This window comes from Alexandromys fortis, unplaced genomic scaffold, assembly GCF_014885135.2.
Source record: "Alexandromys fortis isolate MF-2015 unplaced genomic scaffold, M_Fortis_MF-2015_v1.1 scaffold_265, whole genome shotgun sequence".
In the NCBI taxonomy this organism is placed as follows: Eukaryota; Metazoa; Chordata; class Mammalia; order Rodentia; family Cricetidae; genus Alexandromys; species Alexandromys fortis.
The window spans coordinates 1440411-1467757 of NW_026068166.1; the positions used below are offsets into that span (position 1 = coordinate 1440411).

A 27347-nucleotide genomic window follows, 5' to 3' on the forward strand; every position below is an offset into this window, starting at 1 on the left:
GCAAGTTTTTAATTATAGTTGAACTCTGAAGAAAGAGTTAAATATACTTTACTTGGGAAGGGAATTACTCCTGGTATTTGGCCTATTAGAGTGGAAAATATTGATAAATGATAAAGCCTACCAAATAAACAGAAAGCAGTGCTGACATGATTTGCATGATCACTATGCAGAAAAAGTACACCAGAAAATTGTATGTCTCTAGAAGTTTATTTTCATACCTTTGACATAACCCTATATTAATATCCTAACCATAAATATTCGTTTATCTAAAAGTGAAATGGATATAATGAAATACTTGGAACCGTCAAATTGAATCCTAAATATTTAAGAGCATTTTTATAGTTTAATTAATTGAGATCTCTATTAGATTACTATCCAACTCTCCAAAATTTCACTTTTCTTCCTACTTAAAATTTCTCAGCTTATATTCCTTCCTCTCTTATGCTGTTCCTGCCCCTCCCTGGGTCTTTCCTTTAGCTCTCAGTTGACGCTGGAGTCTTTTGCAGTGTTCATAAAGAGTGAAGAGGGCTTCAAAGCCTTTGACTCCATCCTCTGGTCTGAATTCTTTTGCTCTAGCAGGTCAAGAGGAATGCACTTAAGACCCCATGGCCCACCAAATTGTGTCTTAAAAAGGAGAATGAGAATAACAGACGAAGTGAGGGAGGCAGTGCAAGACTCCTGCTATGGCTTCTTGTCTCTCTTCTCCTTAAGAGTCAAGAAGCTAAGTTTGTAGAAGCCAGTGGGCAGTGTTCCGTCATTTTCGCCATTACCCACCCCACTCTCATCCTCTCTAGTCCTTCCTTTCAGCTGTTTTCTCAACTTCGTCCGCCTCTTCACTAGGTTTCGCCGTCTTCATCTCTGATCTCTCCCCTACCCCCCAGCTCTGACTTCTGTCCTTATTTCATGCCCTTTCTCCTGCTCTGCTTTGATCAGATCTTAAGGAAGCTCAGACTTTCCTTAGTGAGGGAAGATTTCCTTCTACTTCCAGAACTTAATAGGGCAGAGTGGGTTGATTTGTTACTGAGTTGGAATGCTAAATGGATTTTCCTGTAGAACCATTGCCCACAGAGCTTGGTGGTTTGTGTACTTCTTGTTACCTTATGGATGTTTAGGTTTTCCTGAATTGCTTTAGAAATGTAGTGCCTTAGTTTTGGTTTCCTGTGAAGCCCATGGCTGAAGTTCAAATAGATGATTTGAAAAACACAGTGAGGCAGGTGTACATAGGAACTTAAAGTAGTTGTGACAATGCACAAGACTTGTACAAGCCCAGACTCCTCTCAGCTTAGTGAGGGGATCTGGGCATAAAAGTTACTGCAGTTCTTAGCTGCTTGTAAAAGGAGAGTTAGTTTGCTCTGACAGTGTGGACCCTGGTAAGCGGACCACACCAGTGGGAAGACACACATCCAAGAATATTTGGGCAGCACAAATTTGTTCTGATTTTTTTTAAAGAACATGAAGTTGGGAATGATGGGGAATCTGGGAAGAGTTGGTGCAAGGAAAGTGAATATGACTGAAGTACATTGTATGAAAATATCAAAAAACTAATAAAACATTAGTTCCAGAAACTTATGGCGGTTACCCGCTTTTTGCTACTTAGTGAGAATAGTAGGTAACCCACTTTCAGCTGTCCAGATGTAGTCCAGTTATGTTAGTGAGATGGCTCTTTCAGGAAAGAAACTGATAGTTTTAACTTTTATTTATTTTATGTGTGTTGGTGTTTTACCTGCGTATATCTGCATCACATGTATGAGTCGCCTACAGTTGTGAGCCACCACGTGGGTACTAGGAATGAAATCTGGGCCCTCTAGAAGAGCTGTCAGTGCTCTCCCCTGTCAGGCCATCTCTCCAGCTGTGAGAAAGAGTTTTCTAAGTCTATGTCTTTTAAAATATTCATTTATGCATATGGGGGTTTTACCAGCATGTATGTCTGTGCACCACCTCCCCAAGTTGACAAGATGAGGCTATGAGGTGCCCTGGGAGTAGAGTTCTAGAAAGTTAGATGCCATGTGGGTTCTAGGAATTGAACTTGGGTCCCCTGGAGGAACAGCTTGTGTTATTAACCATGGAGCCATCTGATAGGGTCTTTTAGAATTTCGGTACACATCTTGAAATAACACACATATTTGTTCTATCTCAGGTCAGTGTTTGTCATTAAAGCAGATCTTACTGTGGTGTTAGAGCAACAGAGTTCTAGTTTGTCGTGAAAGGAATATCTTGTTCATGCTGTTTTTTGCTGATGCTTTGAAACTTTTCAAAGGTACTATCCATTTTGCTGTTATTTACTCTAGTTTACTTAGTGGTAAACTTGGGCAGTGTGTTTTACCTGAAGATTTTAAAGGTTTACTAATTTGTTGTGATAATACTGTTATTGGCTGTGATATTCAAACAATTCAGTGAAAGACTTCAAAGTGAGAAAAGCAGAGCCAAATTTATTTTATACTTGTTCTCTGTAAAGGTATTTAATCTTAGCTTGCTTGAAGGAAATTGTCCGAATAAAAGGCACAATAAGGCTTTAAGGGTTGCTCCAGGCCATTCTTGTTTGAAAAGTGAATTTCAATTTGCACCCTCTGTTCATTTTAAGTTTACCAAATTCTCTAATTACATACAGAGTATGATAGTTTAAAAATCATCTCTGCAGGCAAAATTCTGAAACAACTAGATCTTTTGACACAGACTAGCTCTGTGTTTTGGGGCAAATTGCTTAATCTCTGACCTGTTTCTTCAGTTTTGAAATGAGGATAATGTGGTATTTACCTCGTGAGGATTAAATGGGCCAGAGGATATATTATATTTAAAGCATGACTAGCGGTAGTAAATGCACAAAAGAATTGTTTTTATTACTAACATTGTCATCGTCATTAATACTTGAGCTTCCTTCTGAGATGATATCCTTTTTATTGTGGTGGAGTAGCTGTAAAAGATGTCTTCACTTCCTTGATAGTAACACTTAAAGCCAAAGCTTATTGAGAGGCCCAGGTTAAATGTATAATAACTGCCAGATCCACCCACAATTGGGCATAGTTCAGAAAACCCATAGAATATTAAGATTTTTTTCTGAAGCCTTATTTCTATCATGGAAAGAATAAAGAACTAAGTCTGTATGATGTGTGAGTAAAATAGGATTCAATAACTAGTTTCTTTATTAAAACTTAGTGATATTGGTATCTATAAAGCTAGAGTCTGTAGAGAGGGAGCCTAATTTCTATAAGGTCTATAAAGACTTCTTTTAAAATTGAAATATACACCATTTTCCCACAGGAACAAATGTATATAGTGTTCTGCTTCTCAGAGTAGTTCAGTGTATCTGAACTTGAATATTGATAGTACTGTGAAAACTAACTTTTCTGTGACAGTGTATCAGCAAAACCATGCAGGCAGAACATCAGGTACTAGAAGATTATGAACGTAGCCTTGCTGAAAAGGCAGTGCGCTCCTCCCTCTGCATGAGCAGCAAAGACTTTTCCTCATGCCTTGAGGAAAAGCTTGCTTTTCTGGTGGAGGTTGAGGATAGGGTGAGTAGTGGCAAGAGCCATTTTTCTGGCTGGTGTTCTCAAAAGACTGTTGTAAAGTGTTTATGACCGTGCTCTGTCCTGCTAGAGTGCCTGCCTTCCGATCTCCTCTCTACAGTACACGTAAAGGAGCACTCTCAAGAGGTTTGTTTCAGTAATGGGTGTAATATGTAAAACCTTATCTTGCTTGAAGGTGGGTCTGTAAGAAATGTTATCCACTCATCTTTATTAAGCTTTATTGTTTGAGAATGTCCAGAACACCTTGATATATACTTGATTGTCTGTTTCCTGTCTCTATGTACCTTAAATAGGATTCTTTTCTCCCATCTGAAAGTAGGATCTTGTCTTCTTTCCACAAAGGAACAGTTTTCACTTTTTTTTTCTATCCAAATTGGTATGATTTTTGTTTTGTTATGGCCTTTGGGTTTGATTGTATCATGTTAGGAAATAGCTAGCTTGCTTTTAGATTTCCACCTTATTGCCACCCCAGCCTACTGCCAGTGGCTGGTTTTGTAAAGGACTAGATAAACTCAACTGGAACTCAGCACCTGTCTGTAGCAAAGCAGTGCTTTATAAACCCTTGTCCTTCCTTATCTAATAGCCAGGAATCTCATGGCAGTATTTTAAGTGGTTTAGGACACACATAGAAAGGTATGGCTTTCCCTTTTGCACAAATAAAAAAAGAGATTCTCTTGGAGTCCCAGGCCAAATAAATAAGCAAGCAAACAAAAATGGTATGGACTGGAGAGATGGCCCAGTAGGTGAAGCATTTGCCTTGCCATTGTGAGGACCTAAGTACAGAATTCAAAGCCACTTAAAGCTGGGTGCCAAGCTAGCAGGTAGCTCGGTAGGAAAAAAACTCTTGCCATGTAAGCCTGATCACCTGAGTTTGATTCCCCCATACCCATGCAAAGGTAGAAGGAAAGAACCAACTACAAAGTGGTTTCTAACCTTCCCAAGCATGCTCTGACATGCATACTCCCCCCAATAATAAATAAATAAATTGAAAGATTTAAAAGGTCTGGTTTATAGCCTCACCTCACCCTAAGTGAATGTGGAAAGTTGCTTGTGTCAATTGAGGTATAAATTTCTCTTTTTTAGTAACTTTTGCAAAGTCATATATATTTGCTTTGAAACAACTTTAGACTTAAAATTGCAGAGATAAAAGAATAACCAGGCTACAGTCCACTGCTCCAGAGAAGCCAGGTAGCAGGAAGGAAACATGGATTTCCCTGGGAAGGGGAAATAGATGAGATCACCTGGGTAAACTGATGGGAGATGTATGCAGGGATGGGAATGTCAGGGATTGGGTTGGTAAAAAAAAAATAAATAAAAAGTTGAAATTGCAGAGATAGTATAAAATTCCCATATACTCTTCATTCAAACCTGTTATGTTTATCAAAAATAGACTGTATTAGTTTTATCCAAACTCCAGAGTTTAATTTTTATTATTTATCCCCTACTACTACCCTTTTTGTGTTCCAAAATACATTGCATTTTGTCATTAAATTGGTTAATTTTTTACATGCATTTATTTCTTTTGGGTATGTGTGAACAGCACAGCATTTGTGTAGAGATCAGAGGACACCACGTGGGGCTTCTTTCTCTTCTTCCCATATGTGAGTCACTGAGATTGAATTCAGAGCATCAAGAAGAGTGGGAGTACTTTAACCCACTGAAGCATTTCACTGGCCCCATTTGTAATTATTTGCATTTATGTCATTGGCATATCCATTTTGTTAGTTTAAGAAAAAATCTGTTGCCATAAAACTGTTTTCTGATTTATTCTTCAGTTTTATGCGGGTCCTCAAAGGCCAGGTGTTTCCTCTATGGCTAGCAAAGCCAGAGATTCATCTTGGCATTAAACTTTATGGTTTGAAATGACAGGTGAGAATCCTGTGATAATGAAAAGAATCCCGTTAGTATGTAGTTGAGACTATGCACTTTTATAATTTAAAATTATTTCCACAAGATCAAATATTGTTAATGTTTGATCATTTTAGCTTCAGAGTGACAAGACATTCTTTTAAAATCATAAGCATTTTTAGTTGTGAACACAATTGTAAAGTAGGATGAAGTGGAGAATTTAGCGATTTAGAAGTAATGATTTAATAAGAAATTAGTGTAATTATTTAATGTCAGTAAGGTAAGACATTTGATTGTTTATATGAGCTTTTAGAAAACCCTTGGTTTTAATTTGTGGCCATGATTGATTTTTTTAAACTTTTTTTTCAAGGATGCCATATGTGGAGATTCCTTTATTCTGAATTTTCATATGTGCTTTAAGTTCGATGTCAAAGTCATCAGAGTGTAAACAGAAAGTTATCTGGTAGGCTGCACATCATGGACTTTACTATAGAAAGTCTTATCTTTTCTGCCACAGAAATAACTTTTGGCTGTTAGCCATGGGTGGCAAAGAAAATAATTTTGGGTTGGTTGGATGAAATTGTTTCAAATGAATATGGTGTATATTGAGAGACACTCCGAGTAAATTCTCTTAGTATGTAGACCTTAGCAAATTGGTAAGGGTAGATATAGTTTAGTAATTTCAACTGTTTTATACTTACTCATCTTTTTATCACCTTGGACAAATTAACTTTAAAGGATCTTGTTTTTTTTTTTTATTTCTAAAATAGGGGGATTTGACTAGCTCTGTCAGTCCATTAACTTCCAAATTTTTAAAAAAAATATTTATAACAGAAAGCTGCAAGGTAGTTCTAGATCTTTATAATTCAAACTGTGACTGTAACTAGACAGAAGCGTTTATCCTGTTGGAGTCACATAATTTCCAGCTAACACTGAGAGTCACTTATTTTGACACATGTGGGTTGTTTTGGTTATTACCATATTACTCTTGAAATGATAATTATTAGAATTTTGTATTTTGGGGCTGAAGAGATGGCTCAATGGTTTAAGACCACTGGCTGCTCTTCCAGAGGTCCTGAGTTCAATTCCTAGCACCCACATAGTGGCTGACAACCATCTGTAGCAGGCAAGATCTGAACCCCTCTTCTGATTTGCAGGCATACACGCAGGCAGAATAGTATATACATAATAAATAAAAAAAAATTTGTACTTTGATCTGAAACACTCAGGTTCAAGATTTTTTGCTTACATAATCCTTAAATAATTTTAGAAAATGTATTCATTCAACACTTAAAAAAGAACTAAAAAACTTTAGCCAGCTTTAATAAAAAGTACACAGTATCCATAGTACACAGCTCAGTGAATTTCCATCAGTCAAACACACCTTCGTGTATCAGTCCCTATCAAGGATCATAAACAACTGAAATCTCACCTGCCTCAGCATACCACCTGCCTGACTTTTACCACCACAGACCGATTTTGCCTACTTTTGTACTTTATTGGAATGGAATCAGGTTATATTCTTCCTGTCAGATTTCTTTGGAGTAAAATAGTGAATGTAAAATCTGTGTGCAGTTGTAGTCTCATTACTGGATATGTCCTTGTATGAATATTAGTTATTGCCACTGGATATTGTTGAAGTCCCCGTGTTTGAGAGAGTCTTGGTAGTCTTGGCAGAGGTAGATTTCTTAAACCAGGTTTTTCATTGATGATCATTTCTCTTAGTGCTAAGATTACAGGAGGAGTGAGACCTAGTTTCTTGAAACAGGAGCATTTAATTATTTTGTTGCTTTTGAGACAGAGTCTTACTATGTAGCTCTGGCAGGCCTGGGACTCACAGAGATCCACTTCTCCCTTCCCAGGACTTGGATTAGAGGTGAGCACCGCCACTCCCAACTTAATATGCTTTTAAAAGATAAAAAACAGCTTTTTATTATGCAAATTTCAGGGAGAATATCAGTATTTTTGTTAAATGTGCTAGTTAGAGGTTTATTCTTTCATAACTCTCAAGTACAATTCCTTCCAAAAGCATCATATACACCTTGTCTCTTGTCCCTTGCTCATTTCTAGGAGTTCTTCATTACATGCTGCAAAATGAGCCCTTGCTGGTTACAAATGCATTCTGCCACTGTGTGATATGCTCTTCCATTTTTCATGAGTCTTTTCAGAAATAAAGGTTCTCACTTTTAATGTAATTAGTATCTCCCTTATGTTTAAAGTAGACAGATTTCAGTTTAAAGCATGTTTTCCTAACCCATGATTGTAAGGATATTTTCTCTCATCTGGAAGCCTTGCAGCTTTGGTGTTCACACAAAGATCCAGTGATGACCTGAAATTGATTGTCCTTTTCTCTGTGTGGATAGCAAGATGTCCTAGCACATGGATTTCCATATTCCTGAGAAGTATTAAATGTGCGCATGTCTTACAGTTTGGTTGCTATGGTCTGTTCTGTTTGTATCTCCTTGTTCTGACCCCACATTGACCTTGTTTATGATGGCTTCATAGTAAGTCTCAGTAATCAGTAGAACAAGTTCTTCCACCTTGTCCTCAGAACATCTTGCCTGTTCTCAGCCCTTTGCACATTTATATGAATTTTAGTATCATGTTACATAGACAAACATGCATATGCATTCACAGTCTGTTAGTGCCATGCTTGTGATTGTGTGGACCCCAAAGAACATTTTGTGGAGAAATGACATCTTGGTTTTCAGTTTAATGAGCATAGAACATTACCCAATTTATTTTTTTCTCTATGGTATTTATAATATTCTCCCAAAACTTTTATTTTTAGATATTTGATATTTTCATGTTATAATATGTAAGTCCTTGTGGACTTCATTTTATTTATATTTTTATACTGACCTTATATATAACCATTGTGTTAAACTTTCATCACCTTTAATACTTAACTTTTACTAGGTTTTGATTCACTTTTCAAAAAAAACATTTAACAGTTCTGCACTAACTAAAGTACTTGCTTTTAACCTTTTCCTAGCATTTTTTAATAATAAGGAAGTTTTGTTCTGTTCTTAGATTGAGAAGCATTTATATTACGAGTGATAGGATCTTATCAGGTGCTCTTCCTTGTAAAAATAATCATATCATTTTGTTTTTCAAATCAAATTTATTGATTATCAGTTGTAAAATCAGTTTTACAACCCAGCCAGGTTAGCAAAACAATTTTATATTACTAAAATTAAAAAATTTTAGATCTTTGTTCATGAGCAAAATTGCCTTGGATTAACAAGTTTTTTTTTCTTGTCAGATTTTGATAGTTCTATAAGATGAATTAAGGAGTATACTTTTTTAATTCTCCATAGGAGTTTTATAAATTGTTTGTTTGTTTATAGCCATGTAGATATGGAGTTTTCTTTATCCGAAACTTCAGTCATGGGTTCAGTTTTAAAAACTGTTTAGGTAGGGATTGGGAACCATCTTGGTAGCGTGCTTGAGTAATATCCATTCAGTCACCAGTAGTACATAACTGAGACTGATACTTCATGCCTGGAATCCCTCACTTAGTGGTGGCAGGAGGACTGCTGGAGTTCAAGGCCATTCTGGCTACTTAGTGACTGCCAAGTGAACCAGGGCTACATGTCACAATCCTTTTTGAAAGAAAAGAAAGAGTGAATAAATGAAAAATTTAAATAATTATTTTAGTAGTCTTCAGACTCATTTCTTACCACTGTTTTTGGTAAAATATTTTCAATTTTATCTAAATCTACATATGTGTTGGCATTATATTTAATTTATAAAAATTTTTTTTAAAAAGATGTGTTATGATTGTTTTCCATTATATATGCATGTGCCATTTCCATGCCTTGGAGTATAGTTGGCATTTTCATTGGGTCACCAACCAGCTCCCAAATAAAGACACTGAGACTTATTATTAATTATTATGAATGCTGGACACTAGCTTACGCTTGTCCCGTGAGCTCTCTTAATTTAACCTGATTCTATTTATCTATGTTTTTGCCTCGGGACCTTTTACCTTTCTTTTATTCTATATGTCCTGCTTCCTCCATGGCTGGCTGGCTGGTCCCTGGCATTTCCCTGTAGTCTCTTTTTCTTTCTTTCTAAACCTAAATTTCTCCTCTTTACTCTCCCTGCCCAGAAATTCCGCCTATACCTCCTCCCTCACTAATGGGCATTCAGTTTTTTATTAGACCAATCAGGTGTCATAGTTAGGCAAGGTAAAACAGCAACACATCTTTACATAGTTAAACAAAGGCAACACATCTTTACATAGTTCAACAAATATTCCTCAGCAATGGAGGCAAGAAGAAGATGTTGATGCCCCTGGTACTGGAATTACAGATATGCCACATGGCTGTTAGAAATCAAACCAGGGTACTCTCTAAGAGCAGCAAGTGATTTTAACCACTGAGCCATCTCTCACGCCCCTTGCATTGTATTTAAGACCTCACTGGGAAGCTGATCTGGAGGTTGAAACAAATGCATTCTTAATTCAAAGCCAGCCTAGGCTATTATAGGTAGATCCCATCTTTAGAAAACAGGAAGATATCTTTACTCAGAAAAATTCGTGTAAGTTATATGTAGCCTTTCATTACTGGCCTCTCAGTAAATGTTATTAGGTTACATGTAGGCTTTTGTTCCTGGCCTCTTTGACTTAGCATAATGTTCTCAACATTCATTTATGGTAAAACATGTACCAATATTTAATTTGTTTTTATTGCCAAATAATTGCTATTTTATGCATATATTATGTTTTTTATTCACCAATTAATTGACTTTAATGAATAAGCTCACTACGTACTGTACACACTTCTGCTTAAACATTTCTCTCGACCCTTTATTCTTGAAACTGGGTATATGTTTTTTCTATCTTTATTGTTAAAAATAGTATGTGTATTTGTGTGTGCGTGGGTGGCCATGGTATATGTGTCAGAGGACAACTTGAGAGCTTTCCTTATACTATGTAGATCTTGAACGCAGGTTGGCAGGTATGGCAATAAGGTGAGCTATCTCAACCACATTCTTTTTACTAATTTTTGAACTTAGCATACAAAGTAATGGATTTTATTGTGGCTTTTTAATAAATGTATGCCACTATTTATTCTGTCCATCTTCCCCATTGCCTTTCCTATCCCATCTTCTGCACCTTTCTTGTTGACTCCCTTCCTCCCCCATGTCACATGTATTCTGCCATCCTTTCTTGTCTTACTTTCTCTTGCCATTCCTCCCCATACACTCTTTTCTGTTGTTTTTCTGTACAGCAATTTACGTATGTCCATTGATCAAGTTTGTTAATTGTGTGGTATTATTACTAATTTCTTTAGTTTTTTTCTTTCAACCACTGAGAAACATACCTGAATATCTGCCAGAGTGATGTTATATGACTATTTAACCTAGTAAACTTTTCTTCTTTTTGTGTGTAACATGAAACCATATTGTTGTAAAGTTTTTATAAATTTAGTTTGTTGTATTTTAATTAATTAGCTGGTTGTGGTGACACAAGCCTTTAATCCCAGCACTTGGGAGTCAGAAGCAGGTGGATCTCTGAGAGTTTGAGATCAAGTTCTGGTCTTCACAGTGAGTTCCAGGGCAGCCAAAGCTGCACAGAGAAGTTCTGTCTTGAAAAGCAAAAATTGTATGAATATATGGAATGTGCATATAAGTGTGTGTGCATTCACGTGTGTGTGTGTACGTGTGTGTATGTGTGTGTGTGTGCTTTTAGTTCTTTCCTTTCTCTGTGGGCTTCAGGAATCAAACCAAACTTAGGCTGTGTCAAGCTTGTGCTGTAAGTACTTTTACCCAGTTGAACCATCTCTCTGGCCCTGAAATTCATTCTTTTTTTTTTTTTTTAATTTCATATGTGGGTACTTTATACAGCCACTGAGATTCAGTCATTTTAATTTTTAAAAAAATTGCTATATGGGTACTGTATTTACAGTCCCTGAGATTTCATTCGTGATGGACATTTTATTCAGACTGTTATTCTAGGCTGGTAGTTACTGTCTGCTCTTTGGAGATACAGTTTTTAAGTTTTTTTCCTCAAGAATAAAGCCTTCAGCAAATGATTGGTTTCATCGAAAGCAGCCTCTTACCCCTAAGGATGCTTTTTATATTTTTTTCCTCTGTGGGTTTTTCAACCAGTAATTTATTGAAATCGTTAAGTATGAGGTTTGTCTTTCATTTTAGGAAACTTTTCAGTCATGCACATAATGCTTCTTCATTCTGTCCTGTCTGGGATTTTATTGAATTCTGGGCTACTAAACCACCACTTACTTTGTTACTCATCCCTTTTATTCTGATACACTTCCCTGATTCTTTTAATTCACACTTGTGTAGTATCCATCACTCATTGGTATTTCATGAATTAATTTCAATTTTTGCACTTTTAGTAACAGTTGCTTTTCTTTTAAGAGTCTATGGTCATTTAATTTATATTATTGTTTGTAGCAACCATGCTCCATCCATGTATACAGTGGATATCCCCTAAGATTATATTGCATAGTAATGCCATAGACTTGTTACCTTGTCCATTATGATGTCTGCATAGTGATTCCTTTCTTAAAACCTCTCCTTGTCTTTAGGTGTAGCATAAAGACCTATTTTTCTACATTTTATGGCTTCAGTGTTGTTTCTGAGATTATTTTTTTAATATATGAAGCGTATATTAAAACCTGTAGGCTGATATTGCTAGTAACTGTAGCCACTGTAAATATTTTCTGGCATGTTTTGTTGTGGTGGTGATGGTAGTTGTTATTCCTATGGTTTTGATCATTTCCTGTGCTTGGTTTTTCTTTACATTTATTCTGGACATTGTATTTGAAAATTATTTGAGAAATCATTCGAAATCAAAGGTGATATTTCAGAAAATATTTCACAGTGCGCATGTGGTTGTAAATTTGCTTTAGCAAATCCAGATACTGCCTAATCAAATTTCAGGTATTGTTTCTTTTCTTTTGATGGTAGTGGTAATATTATGGATTTAACTTAAGCCTTGTGCATGCTAGGCAAGCATTCTAATGCTGAGTGAGTCAGATGACTCAAGACTACATTATATCCAGTGATTAATTTCTAATTTACATTAATGTCTAAAGTGCTAGTTGCAAACTGAAGATGGGAAAAGAGCATAAAGCACTTTCATGGATGTGGCCTATTAGGCTGTCAGGTAAAGTTGAACTTATAACTTTATCTTCCAAATTCCCCATTTTCCTAGGTCTTAAAGTACTTTCCTGATAGGTCTTTGAACTTTTAAGAAAAGCCATTTTTAAATGTGTTGTCTAACTCGATTACTTAGGGTGGGAGGGATCATTCAAATAACCCAGTATCTTATAGACAAAAGGCTTTTGATAGTGTCTTCACAGGCAGAGTTTACTTATAAGCGGCAATGATTTTCTCTTTTCCAAGACCTCATGCTATTTTCCTAGTTGTATATAAGCTGTACTCATATGTATAATTATGTAATTTTTATTCAAAAGTTACCATACTCTATATATGTATAAATATAACCAAATTATTTCCTGACTGTTCAGCAGCAGTTTTACCCCTGGCAGTTCCTTGTCCCTAGCAATAGATGTTTATTGTATTAACATTTTAGTTAAGCATAGTATCTGGAATGATTATCAGAATGTGAAATTCCTTTTGATTGCTATTGAAATTGAGATCCTAATAGCAATCAGGTTTTATTACTCTCCTGAAGAAAATACTATTCTAGTTTCCTTTTTTCCTTGACTTGTTATTGTACCTGTATGTGGGCATAATATACATCTGCTTTTGAGATAGGAGATTCTGGGAGTCTTAGGTTTGCTACTGAATGAGCACTCAACACTGAATAAATGCAGCACATTGCCAATCCCAATTCCATTTTATGTATATTAATTCCCACAGTAAGCCTTTGAGGTTAGTATCTAATTAGGTATGGTATTAAGCCAAAGGTTAGGAAACTGCTGCCAGAGAGAGCTTAACTTGTCTGTGGCCCTACACCTGGAAAATGCTGTATGTTTTTTATTAGTACACATTTTATTTCCACTACTATGGCCTTGAGATGATGCACACTGATTTCAAAGTTTTATCATTTTGTGCTTTTTCTCCTGTAAACCCTAATATCAAGACCCCATGACTCATGTCCTAAATTAAAGACAGTCACAAGATAACTCTTTGCTATCTTATCCTCACTGACCCTCATACTGCCCTATTTCTAGAACATCATTTTACTGGCTCCAAGATTTGCCAGTCTTTGTGACCTGTTAGAAAGCTTGCTGTGTTACTCCTCCTCTCTCATCCTGCATGGTTCCCCAGTCCCTTCTAAAGTTCTACAACAGCTTCTCTGCTTTCCCTTACATTTGTCACCTTTATTGTTAAACTCCGACTTCCCTAACTCAAGTCTTCCTGGACATCTTCTGTAAGGCTTCCTTGTTTGCTCCTTCAGTCACTCTTGATGGAATCTTAGACAAAATCCTGTTTTCTCTATCTATCCTTCTGAATGTTAACACCTGACAAAAGCTGACCTGCTTCAGACCTCTGTCCCAGCAGTAGGCAGTACTTCTGTATGTGTGGGGCTACCTCCACTCTAATTGTCCTCATATCTCATTGTCCTCCTGTGCTATGATAGCCTTGAAAACATCAAGTGCTTGTATTTATTTGTAGTGTGTTCAACCACATGGCATTAACTTCCTGTAGCTCCAAGATACAATGATACAGACTCATACAATTTTGCATTTTGTTTTTTTTTTTCTCCACGGAATATGTAGGGGAAATCCTCATTCATTAGTGTTCACAAATAACTTATGTTTAAAAGTATTGAAAGAACTCTACTTGTTCCACATCCCTTAAAATATACTGGTTCAGTGCTTTTGCATGTTCCCTATTTTCTTTTAATCCTACATGTTTGTTTTTTTTTAAACACTGCTTGGCCCATTAGTTATAACCTCTTATTGGCTAGCTCTTACACATTGATCTAACCCATTTCTAATAATCTGTGTAGCCCACGAGGTGGTTTACCAGGGAAGATCTTAATCTGTGTCTGTCTGGAGTGGGAGAATCATGGTGACTGCCTGATTCGGCTTCTTTCTCCCAGCATTCTGTTCTGTTTACTCCGCCTATCTAAATTCTACCCTATCAGAGGCCAAGCAGTTTTCTTTATTAGTTAACCAATGCTTAGTTATGATAAAAGATAAAATAGATATAAATATTGTAACTGTAATTCTTACTTGATAACTGTTTTGTTATATGTAATCTTACTATGTTAAAGTTAAAGCCTTTCTTTTTTGTTTAAACAAAAAAGGGGAAATGATGGAGGTGGGTCTTGTATCTTATCTGTTGCTTTCATTGGTTAACTAATCCTGCATGTTTTATGTGATCTACTTTGGTTATTTTCCTTCAGCAAGCTTACTTTACTGAATTTATTTCTCCCTTCTATAAACTTCTTTCTCAGTAGCATACAAAGTGTACACATTTCAGCAGCTCAAGAGAATCAGGGTATGGAATTTATACTTGTGTACCTCATTGCTTACTGCAAGTTAATTTGAGAATTTCCTGATACTATATCCTTCCCTCTGCCCCTCCAACTCGTCCATCAAATTCATGAACTCTTTTATAATTATTATTGTGTTTTATACACACATGCGTACATATCCAAATGGATGAATGTACATATTTGGGTCTGAGCATTTTGAATTGGGGGCTCAGTCCTGAAAATGTCTCATTCTTCTTCCTTCAGCAGCCATGGGCTGACTGCCTGTAGCACTTCATCTAGAGGTGGTGACTCATGAAATTTTCCTCTATCCATATTTGTATGTCAACTTGTTGAGAACCGGCTCCACACAACTGGTGTGGTCTTTTCAGATTTTATCTAGGCAACCAAACTACTGAGAGTTTGTAGGTTCCACCACATCCCTGTCCTCTCCAAAAGACACTTATCTTGCAGCAGTCATTCTGGTCCCCAGGCTCTTAGAGTCTGTCTTCCCCTGCATGGCCCCATCCTCGCCCCTTCATCAGCATTCCCTGAGGTATAGGGGTTGTGTTATAAATGGGCTGGTTAACCTATTGTCACATACTCTCGTCATTTTGATCAGTTGTGGACCCCTGCCATAGCCTCTGCCTGCTGAAAAAAAAAAAAAGAAAAAAGAGATTCTTTGCGTTATCGATAAGGGCTGTGCTTATCTAGGAGTAGGGATTTGAAAAGGCAGTTCAAACTATATTGCTTAAGTGCACGGTAGTAGAAGGCTCTCCTCTGGGGCCTACAAACTCTCCAGCTACAGGAGCAGCCTGGTTCACCATACTATGCTTGAGTTTCTTCCAACTGAGTGGGGTTTAGGTTTAATTAGACAGTTGTTAATTCCTCCTGAGAGATAAGTGAGCTATTGCAGTTTTAATACATATTTAAATTACTGGTTTGTGTTTTATGTTTTTGACTTTTTTCTATATGAGATAATTAAATGCTCCTTTTGCCTCTTACATTTTTTTCTTCTCTTATGAGTCAGGGTCTTTTATGTGGCTCAGGCTGACTTTGAACTTGGTATAGTCTCTTCCTTAGCCTCCCAAGTCTTGGATTATAAGTGTGGACTATCACACTCAGTTAAAATTATTATCTTTTAAGTAGTACTTAGAAGTGTCACATTTTTTTCTTGAGCATATATAGTGACTCTTAGTCATTTTCAGGTTAATAAATATTTCCAAACATATAAAAATAAAAAGTTCAGCAAACTTCTAATTGCTGTAGCTGACAACATATTAACATATTTGTTTTCCCCGTTGCTTTTTTTCTTTCAAGAAAAACAAATAAGACAATTGCACTCCAAAGTTAATGTGCCTCTTAACACATTTTCTTACATAACTGCAGTGACATTATCATAGAGCACACCTAATAATAATACATTAGCAGCATAGGCAGCACTTAGTCTGTATGAAAGTTTCCCCAGTTAAGTCTTTGTGTGTGTGTGCGTGTGCACGAGAGAGAGAGAGAGAGAGAGAGAGAGAGAGAGAGAGAGAGAGATTGATTGATTGATTTGTATCGGCTCTTGCTGATTTTGTAAAGTCCCCTTCTGGTGGGACCTAGTTTGTTTTTTTATCCTTTGTATTTAAAACGTGCTGGAAATTATCTATCTGCTCAGGTTCAACTTTTGGGGGTGTGGCCAAGAGCACTTGCTGTGATTTCATTTAATATCATACCTAGCAGTACCCAATGTATAATTTGGTTACTTATGTCATACCTATTTTTTTGACATATTTACTTATGTCAAAATACCTATTTTTTCCCTCTGTGGAAGAACATTACCCTCCTTTACTAATGCTGTTTGCTTAACTTGAAATCTTGTGTCAGTTATGGGTTGCTAAAATCCTAGGTTGGGGAACTGGATACTCAGCTTTCATCTTTAATGCTTTGTACTTTTTCACTAAAGTATATGATAAAGTAATTTTCTTTCTCTGTCAGAAGTCATTCTCAAAATGGTAGATTACTGATTTTGCAGTTACGCAGAAGCATCTAGTCTCCCAGTTCTGAATGAATTGTCCTAGTCTATTGAGATTGAGTGGCAGAAAAAAAAAAAAAAAAACAGAAAGACTTTGTACCTACTTCATGCTGCTGTCTTGCAGTTAGAGTATGATGCTCACTTGAGCTATGGGAATACACAAATCCTGTAATTTACTAGAGACTAAATCAGGCTCACTGTGGAGTCATTTCAGTTTTGAAGACCCTTGGCTTTAAAAGGGCCCCAGCACAGTTTTGTAATCAAACGCATTAAATTTTAATGACTGCTTTATTATGGGAAGCCGCAGGGTTCCTCCTGATGGCTTACTCTTCTTACTATCTTTCTCTGAAGCCAGAATCTCAGCAAAGCTTTGTGCCTTGGCTTTTTGGGACCTTTGCCTTAGGCACTAGAGGTGACTATTGGGAGCAACCTATCTAGACAGCCAAGGGAACTTTTTCCTAGGTGTCAAATAAACACTGGCTTCATTAAGTGAAATTTCACGTAGTCAGATGACCGTTTACATTTTCACAACCTTTCATTTCGTTATACGTGCTTGTCACTCGTTTGTGTTCCTTTCAGGCCTTTCTCTATCCTAATCTTACCTCTTTGGTCATTCTTCCTTTTTTTATGACAGTGTTGCCAGCATTTTCTTCAGTTTACTCACTCTGGATTATAGTGTGTCCAACTTCATAAGGTGTCTCACTTGAAGTTTTTAGAGTTGAGAAATTGAAGGTAAGAAGTTTATATATCTTTGTTGACAGTGGATCTTTATTGCCATTAACAGGTTTCATATTTACACAGCTACCCATAAATTACCCTTCCCTGTTATACATCTAACACCTAAGCTAGGTGGGCATGGTGATGCATGCCTAGTTCCAGCTACTTGAGATGCTAAGTTGGGTGTATCTTTTGAGTGCACAAGATGAAACACCACATCAAAAGGCCAAACCAAACCAAGAAACCTGCAGAGCAAGGATTAAAAAAAAGAAAAGATGCCCATGTAGTTTCTTTTATTTAGATTTAGGCCTCATACCCTAAGCAGCTACTACTGCCTGTTTAGCAATAGAAAGTGTAAATTTTTTGGCTAATTCATTTAGTGTTAGATACTGATCTGGCCTGTGACTCAGATCTGTATTGGTTAGAGCTAATGGAATGTATAAGACCTACCCCAAGCAATAACCAGATATATATGGATATGTAGGTCTTCCCAATTCTCGCATCATTTTCCATAACAAAATTGAACCAGTAGTAATGCTGGTACCATTAACAACCAAGGGCATCAATTTTAGTGGTATTGTAGCCGTAATTCTAACATTGAGTCTTGTAGATCTGAATCAAGATTGTGTAAAGGTATCAGCTTTGATTATTGCATAGCTTATTTTTGTATCTTGGAAAATGTTCCTACTCTTTTTTAACATGTTTCCTAGTATAATTTATATATGTATCTATTGTGAATGAAACACTGGACAAGAGGCTCTAAAGCCTATTTAATCTGTACTACCTTTTTTTAGCTAGTTTTTCAACCCCTCTTCCCTTCAGTTATCTTGAGGAAACCCAGAGTTTATATTGGACGTAAGCTCAGGGATTCTCAGCTTGAGTATTATGATATTGATGTGGGTAATTCTTTGTTATTGGGGGTTGTTTGTGCACTGGGAGATGGTTAGGAGCACTCCTGGCCTCTGTCTGATAGATTCCAGTCCACTCCTCATAACTAAAAGTAATTCTAGCCACCACTTGTTTCTTTTGTAGTTAAGTGTATTTTATTTGTATGTATGAACACATGGATGTGCACAAACAACTATGTGCATGCCATGGAGCACATACAGAGGTCAGAAAACAAGGTTCAGGAATCAGTTCTCTTCTGTGGGTACCAGGCTTATGTGGGAAGGGCTTTTAACTACTGAGCTATCTCACCAGCCTGCCAAATGTCTTTTGCAGGGCAAAACAACTGGTATAGATGGTGTGTTAGAGCCTTCCAGCTTTATAATTATACTGTTTTTATTTCAAATAAAACAGAACCCACTCTTTACAGTTCAGTGCCATTTCTTTCATGAAACATTCTGTAGCTCTCCTTCTCTTTATCTTACCTTAAGCAAGGTTTTCTTTTTGACTACTATAGAATGTTACCCCACTCTGTTTCTAAGTATCAGTTTGTTTTTCTTAATTTGAGTATTAATTAATTTGAGCTTTTGGTATTTTTAAGCCCAGATTTTGTTGAATGGACAATGTATTTGCAAATATCAAGTTAGAAACTATTAAATAAATGATTTAAAATGGTTTTACCTTTTTCAACCCATTAGAAGATTTCCACAGAACTTGAATTTCTGGAATAAGGAGAGCAATAACTCATTAGAAGATGGAAGCTGCCTTATGTATATGTGAGACAGCTATAGGAACACTTGTAGGCTGCATTTGAAAGTCACATTCTTGTATTGTGTGTATTGTACCACAGCATGCATGTGGAGGGGAGAGGACAGCTTGTGTAAGTCTGATCTCTCATTCTATCATGTGGGGCCTGGGGCTTGAACTCAGGTTGTCAGGCTTGGTGCCAAGCACCTTTGATTACTCAGTCAATTTCTCTCATCCAAAGAGGATTTTTAATCAAATAAAAATCTTCTAGTTATTAAAAAATAGTAAACAGATAGCAGTAATATTTTTAAGTAACCTAGATCTTAACCATATTCTAGGTCAGTTATCAAATTCTCTGACAGTAAGAAACACATTTAATTATATCTAATATATACACACATACTTGAAACCAATTTTTCATTTAGTATTGATCAATATGCATTTCACTTTATTTCTCTATTATTTTTCTTGTTTTTTTTTTTAAATAGCCATTGCCTAGTATGTATGTCCAGTATAGAAATAGGTCATGACCCTAGCATTTGAAAAACAATTAATAAAATTTGGAGATTATCTGCCTCAAGCGTATGTCACTCATAGGTTGTCTTGTCTTTCTTTTGAAATAATATCATTTAGGAATTGAGCCAACAGACATTAGGATACCTTAATCAAAGGATATTAAATTCCAACTATTTTAAAGTCTATATTTTGATATTTCTACCAAGTATTTAGTATATATAAACGATTACAGCCAAAATAGGTTGTCTTGCTCTTGTTCAAGATTTATATTGATAAAACATAGAAGAGACTAAAAATTAACAGAGAGACTATTTGGGGTTCTGAAAGTGGTAACAAATACTGAGTGGTTTTTATAGGCATTTAAAATGGGGGAAAGCTGTGTTTATTGAAGTTCATGATAGAGTAATATGATGTGGGGTAGATTTTGTGTTCTATCAGAGGTTATTGCACATGGTAGAAATAGTAAGTTGGATGATCAGTTACTTGTGTTTCATATTTAAAGATCATTTTTATTCAAGATATAGAAGTTTTAAATAATATACTAAATTCTAGAAGTATGTTATAAAAGGGATATGGCATTTCAGTTCTGTTTATGAAATGAAGCACACTCAGGAGATTAGTTACAAACTTGTATATACATGATAACCCTGATATATATATATATATAGCCTAATATTTACTCTAAATGATGATGTTAACCTTGAATTACTAGGTTTACCAAGACTGCAAATAATCTCTAAATTGTGAAAAATGTTCGCTGTCAAAAAAAGTGAAGAAAGTTACTATTGAAACAGAAACATGTAATAGCATTTTTAAATTAAACATTTCACTTATGCAATTAAAAACTGTGTTTTATCATAGACCAGGTTTAATCCTTGTCTAAATAGAATCGGAACTCAGGATGGTAAATTACAGTCAGGTGCCACAAAACCACAAGAAAATAAGCAATAGACTATTCTCTTGTTTTTTTGTTTGTTTGTTTGTTTTTTAGGATAATATTGCGAGGGAATTTCAGTGAGTACTGAAAATTCACCCATGTTTATTTTAATTTCCAACTGGTTAATATACCCCTGATTTCAAAAGGTAGGAGTAGAACAAAAGGACTGCATTAACATACAAATTGAAATGCAACTTTCTAGTATGGAATAATGTAAAATTTGATTACTGTAGAAGATTTTTTACCTAAAAAGATGGGTCAGCTTGTGATAATTGGCGAAGACCCTCATGCCCTAAAGGGTAGTCTAACATCTTGTCTGCCATTCCTTTAAGTCACTAGAAGTCTCATAGTTGTCATTGTAAATTTTGAAGTTGAGAAATTAGCAAAATGGTAACAATCTTTATATTTTCTCAGATCCTAGACTACTGAAAAGGAGGTCATTTCAGAGCTGGAGATGTGAATAAAAAACCTGCTATTCCAGGACTCATATGAGGTATATTTTTTCTACAATTTTAAATAGACTTTAATTCTTAAGGATAGATTTATTTTGCAGAATTGAGAATGTAGTACAGAGTTTCCATATACCCAGTACTCAGTTTTTCCTGTTATTAACAGCATACATTAGCATGACACTTTTGTTACAATTAATGAGCTGTTATCAATATCACCTGTAGTTATTAATCAGGTATGACTTTTTCTTTCTGTGTTAAGCTTCCATACAGGAAACTGTATACAGGTTGGTTGTTATGTCTCCTTGGCTTCCTCTTTTCTGTGACACCTTTTCTGACTATCCTTTTTTTTTTTTTTTTTTTTTTTTTTGAGACCATGACAGTTTTAAGGGGAACGTACTGATCAGGTACTTTGTAGACTATACCTCAGATGTTTTGCTAATGGTTAGACTTGGGTTATGTTGGGTTATGGATTATTTTAGAGGAAGGCTATAAAGATAAAGTAACATTTGATGTTCTTTTCTAATCATATCCAGAGTGTGTGCTGTCAGTATGGCTTATCACTGCTAATATTGACCTTGATTCCCCTGGCTGGTAGAGTGTTAGTCATGTTTCTCTGCTGTTAAGCCAAACTTTTTTCTTCATCTTTTTCTGTATTTTGCTCTTCGGAGAAAAAGCAGTGTACATAATCCACAATTAAGCTCTCTTTAAGTTGTGTTGGATCTACTTGGAAGATATGTGATCTGCATACACTTTGTGGAATTGTTAGGCTTGGGGGATGTGTCCACCCCCAATTATTATACCATTTCCTTTCATTAGTGTGGAGTTCTTGGGATTTAGTTTATACTGTTTCAAGTATAGTGCTTTATTTTGATGTTCTAGTTATTCTAGCTGTGGTCATTGGGAGTTCTTTCAATTGTCTCCTGTGTTATTTTTGAAATGACTCTATCATCATGGGATTTTTGTTTGTTTTTTGAGTGCTGCTTTACTTCCTGGCACTACGAGGTGCTTCAAGCTTAACCATGTATGCTCCCTAAACTAGTTGTAGTTGGGTTGTGATTCTTTCTATTAGAGAATGCTACTAGAAGCTTAGCTTGTTTCTAGATAATGCTCATTCATTCTAGATCAGTGGTTTTCAACCTTCCTCATGCTGCGACCTCCTAATACAGTTCTCCATGTTTTGGTGACCCCCCCAACCATAAAATGATTTTCGCTGCTACTTTGTAATTGTAATTTTGCTACTGTTATGAACCATAATGTAAATATCTGCATTTTCTAATGGTTCTAGGCAACGCTGATGAGAGAGTCATTTGACCCCCCCCAAGGGTCATGACCCACAGGTTGAGTATTCTTCTGGCAGGAAAATAAGCTTATGTGTAAATATTTTAACATATAGGTTACAGATAACAAACACATAGTCATGAGAATGTTTTAAGATTAAATTTAACACAAATATACTTTTATTTGTTTCTAGGGCTATATTTAACTTTAACATGTTTTTGTTGCTCATTTTAATGAAAATGTTATCTTGGTCTTGTTTATTTTGAGAATACAATGAAATATGGGCTATGTGCCACAAATCTGTGATTATCTGAAATTTGTTTTCACTATAATGAAAATCCTATAGGATGCTTATTTGGGAGATGGGATTGGGGCATCCTTAGAAGAAACAATGATAATGTTCCCATCTCTTTTTTTACATGTGTGTGCAATAAGTCCTGAAATTGGAACTATGTCTTTCAAAGACCTATGGCCTTGAAAGGGTTTTGTTTTTGTTTTTTGGGGGTTTTTTTTGGTGTTTTGTTTGTTTTTAGTTTAATCCTCCAGTATTAGACATTTACTGTTGTCATTTAATGTGTTCAGCCTAGTACAAATACTCCTGTTTTCAAAAAAAGATTTATTTTAAATTTTCCGTTAAGCGTTAAAGACAGCATCAGGAATCAGGATCATGGCAGATAGCAGGACAGGAAATGAAGAGCTAGGAACATAGACTTCAACTAACATCCTTTGAGACTTAACACTGTGTATTTACCTCTGTGCCTCAGTTTTCCCCATGTATAAGCGGCGAGTGTTAGCATCTCCCTCCTCAGAGGGACTTAAGTGAGGTAAAGAACATCACGGTGCTTGATATGTAGATAAGATTTAACAAATTTAAAATCAAATCCTCCATTGTGGCATGAAAAAATACATATGCTAGTATGTATACTTTGTATTGAGTAGTTATTACTTGGTCACACCTGTCAGAAAAATTAATGAATCATAGCTGGACTTAATAGTACACTCTTGATACCAGGATTTTGGAGATGGGGGCTGGAGCATTAGTTCAAGGCTTACCACAGCAACATAATGTGATGTGGGAGTGTCATATATCAATCTGTTGATTTCATTGGCTGAGCAATAAAGAAACTGTTCTAACCTCATAGGTTAGAACATTGTTGGGAGGAGGAAACAGAATAGAATTCTGGGCGGAAGAGGAAGTGAGGTTAGACTCTGCGCTGCTTCCAGAGGGACCGGACAGCCGCCATGCTCTGCTCTCCCCGGCACCTGCAACCCACGATGGACTTAGGCTAGAATCTTCCCGGTAAGCGCACCTTGGGGTGCTTACACACATCATTAGAAATGGGCTAGTCCAGGTGCGAGAATTAGCCTGTAAGGGCTAGAGTTCATGGGCCAAGCAGTTCTTAAATGAATACAGTTTGTGTGTTGTTATTTCGGGCATGAGCTAGCCAAGCGGCCGGGGTGTTGGGGACGCAGCCCCGCCGCCGCTCATATTTCAACAATAATGAATTCAAGACCAGCCTGGGCTACTTAAAAACCTGCCTCACCAAAAAGGAGAGAAAAGTGAGTGATTCATTCATTAAAAGAAATCTTAAAAGTCCTTTCACGACAGAACATATTTTCCTTCAAACCCAGGAAATTCTTGCCTCACCAGTCAGTATTGTGAGCCAGGGTTTTCTCTAGTGGTCATTAGTTGCTACTAAGACTTCTAATGGGGATGGCCAGTGTGCTGAATAGCTCCTCTGTGCTGAATAGCTCCCCTGTCCTGGGACAGTCTTGATATAATGAATTACTGCTCCTCCAATTACTGTATCAATATTATAGTATACCATTAGACATGCTAACCCGAAGTTGTCGTTATAACACATTTCAGGTACCACGAATTCAGAAGGTATGTAAAGAAGTGAAACAAGGACAGAAGTCTGTAGATGTGACTTCTAGGGAGGAGAACTGAGGGTGGATTTGCTCTTTCTGAATGAGTGGTAGAGGAGACTTCAGCATTAGTCAGTTATATAGTGGCCAGATAATCTGACTTTTAAAAGTTGAATGTTGCCAGGCGGTGGTGGCACACACCTTTAATCCCAGCACTCAGGAGGCAAAAGCAAGTGAATCTCTGAGTTTGAGGCCAGCCTGGTCTACAGAGTTCCAAGATACTTAAGACTGTTACACAGAGAGACCCTGGTTTATAAAACAAACTAGCAAAAACAGTTGAATGTTTACATTTTTGTATGAAGTTGTCCATTTTAAATATAGTTCACTTTTTTAAATTTTTTATTTATTTATTAAAGATTACTGACTCTTCCCCGCCACCACCTCCCATTTCCCTTCCCCTCCCCCAATCAAGTCCCCCTCCCTCCCTCGTTAGCCCAAAAAGCAATCAGGGTTCCCTGCCCTGTGGGAAACACTGTGAAGACCAAACCCAGCAGCAGATCTATAGGCTGGATTTGGCTCCCAGACCATTCATTGGTTTGCACCCTCTGATGTGATCATTTTAGGAGGTGAACTAAGATTCTGGCAAAGGTAGAAAAGTCTGAGCCATAGTGACACCATCCTGCATCTTTGCTGAGCTTGTAAAAGGCTTTAGAAACAAAACATTTAGGTATCCACATCATTTTCTAGACTATGGTGAACTGTGGTTCAGCAGAGCTCTGGGAGAGCTTCTTCTGAGTAGGAGGAGGAATTCTTTGGGGAGAAATCCCAGCAACAGCAGCTTATTCAGTAACAGGACCTATTGTGCCTTGTGGGTCCAGGCTAGTACTCCTGATTTAGGGAGATATCTAGGCAACCAAAGGAACTCTCTATGATGCCATTGCTAAGCATAATTTTTGTGCCTATAATCTTTATCTTGTCATCATAGATTAGGAGTTCCAGTCATGTGTGGTATATACCTATAATCCCAAAACTTGGGAAGTTTAGACAGGGAGACCACTGTAAATCATAAACCATCTTGGTCTAAGGTGTGTAATCTGTCTTAAAGAAAAAAAAAGAGGTCTGGAGAGATGACTCAGTGTATGAAGCACTTGCCTCAAAAGTGTGATGATTGATGTTTGGATTTCTAGAACCCACACTACGGTTTCTTGTAAATCCCAGCACTGGGGAGGCAGAGATGGGATTCCTGGGACAAGCTAGCTAGTTAGACTTGCTAGAATGGGTGAGTTCTGGGTTCAGCAAGAGATCCTGCCAGGAAGTAAAGGGAACACAATCAAGGAAGATATCTGACATCAGATTTAGGCCTCCATACACATGTGTACATGCACACACCACACACATTCATACAAAGTGACAGGAAATAAGAGCTCAGCCCTAGAGTCTTCTGGTTTATGTGACCCTATCTGTTGGCTTAACTTTTTAAAGTATTTTATCACATTTGAGTGTTTTATACTACTATGAAATACTAAAAAGTTATCCATATCGGTACTTATGTAAGGGAATATCTAAGGCTGAATATCAAGCATTATTAGGAGTACATGAGATATTGGCTGAGCAAGACACTGATCTATGATATAGCAGAACATTGTTAGGAGTCATTTTATTGCTGTTTTGTTTTTTTAGTATTTGGCTTTCTCTTAGTCCAGGTCTCAGGTTCCTGGCTACCCAGGCAGTGGCAGGCATGGACTCGATTTCATGGAGTGGGCCTTAAATCCAGTCAGCTGTGGTTGTTTACTCCCACAACTTTTGTGCCGCTATTGTACTAGTGCATTATGCAGACAGTTCACCATTGAAGAACAAAGGCTTTGTAGTTGATTTGGTGTTTTCCTTTCTCCTCTGGTAGCATGCAGAATACCTTTTAGTACTAGGAACATTAATCCGTAGGAGTGAAGGCTCTAGGTAGGGACCAGCTCAGCCTTTCAGTATTCAGTGAGTTATGTAGGTTTTGACTTCAACAATAGTGCCTTACTTTTTATAAATTTGTGGATAGTAACTAATAGCCGTGGCAATAGCATGGCATTTGGGGGTTTCTTTAGGGCCCTGGAGGCAGAAAGATTCTAAGAGCCAGTGGGGATGGAAGACAGCAAGGAAACAAGCCTTCTAGACACATATGATGCACATATGAACTCACAGAGACTGCAGCATGCACAGGGCAAGTCCAGTAAGCCAGGTGGGGTCCCAGCACTGAGAGGGGACACAGGCCTCCATCCTTAAGTATCTCCAGTTGACAACCCCTCACAAAGGAAAATTATATTTTCTCCAGTGGGCTCTGACTGGTTACACAAACCACATTTAAGTACAATAGATGGCCAACACAAAAGGAACTCACTGGTATGCTTGCCATTTTGTTGCTGTTGCTGTTTATTTTTTTTATCATAATACTTTATCTAGGTTAGTTTTTAACCTTACAGGTCTCTTGATTATATATTAATGGTTTGTGATTTTGTGTTGGGATTGCTATATGTGCAAGTGTGTGTATGTGTGTGTGACAAACACATCTGTATGTGTTTCTTGTCATTTTCCATTGGCTCTATTTTCATTTTTTTCAGTTGCCTGTTTGTTTTCTATTGAGAAAGAGAAAAATAGTGTTGTAGATTTGGTGGGTGAGGAGGGGGGGAGGAGGTGGGGGAAGGGAAACTATGACCAGAATAAATTGTGTGGGAAAAAAAACTATTTTCAATAGAAAAAGAAAAAAAAATGAATAAAATGTTAGTAAAAATAAAATAAAAAATAAAGGGTACATGAATAACCATGTAACAAAAGGCATTTTCTCTAGCTCTGCTAACTAATTTGTACAAGAATTCTTTCCTTTGCTTCCAGCTCTCCACCTCCCTACATACTCAGAACTTTCTCTTTTTTTTAATATAATTTTTATTGAAAAAAAAATTTCCGCCTCCTCCCCGCCGCCCATTTCCCTCCCCGTCTCCCTTTTCCCCCCCTCCTCCGTCTCCTCTCCCCCTCTCCCCCCTCCTCTCCCCCTCCCTCTCCAGTCTGAAGGGCAGTCAGGGTTCCCTGCCCTGTGGAAAGTCCACAGTCCTCCCCGCTCCATCCTGGTCTAGGAAGGTGAACATCCAAA

The 27347-nt window shown here is 37.0% G+C and overlaps 1 protein-coding gene across 7 annotated transcripts in view; it reads left to right on the top strand.

Annotated features, from left to right (window-relative positions):
• The window catches only part of Tab3 (TGF-beta activated kinase 1 (MAP3K7) binding protein 3), a 65611-nt gene that overhangs the window by 2863 nt on the left and 35401 nt on the right, over positions 1-27347 (top strand). For 5 of the 7 annotated variants that reach the window (XM_050128238.1, XM_050128239.1, XM_050128234.1 and 2 more), the window contains exons 2-3: positions 17448-17545; positions 21030-21108. The gene's annotated coding sequence lies outside the window, so the exon portion shown is untranslated. The remainder of the gene's footprint in view (positions 1-17447; positions 17546-21029; positions 21109-27347) is intronic. The other 2 variants (XM_050128235.1, XM_050128237.1) reach the window with 1 other exon arrangement.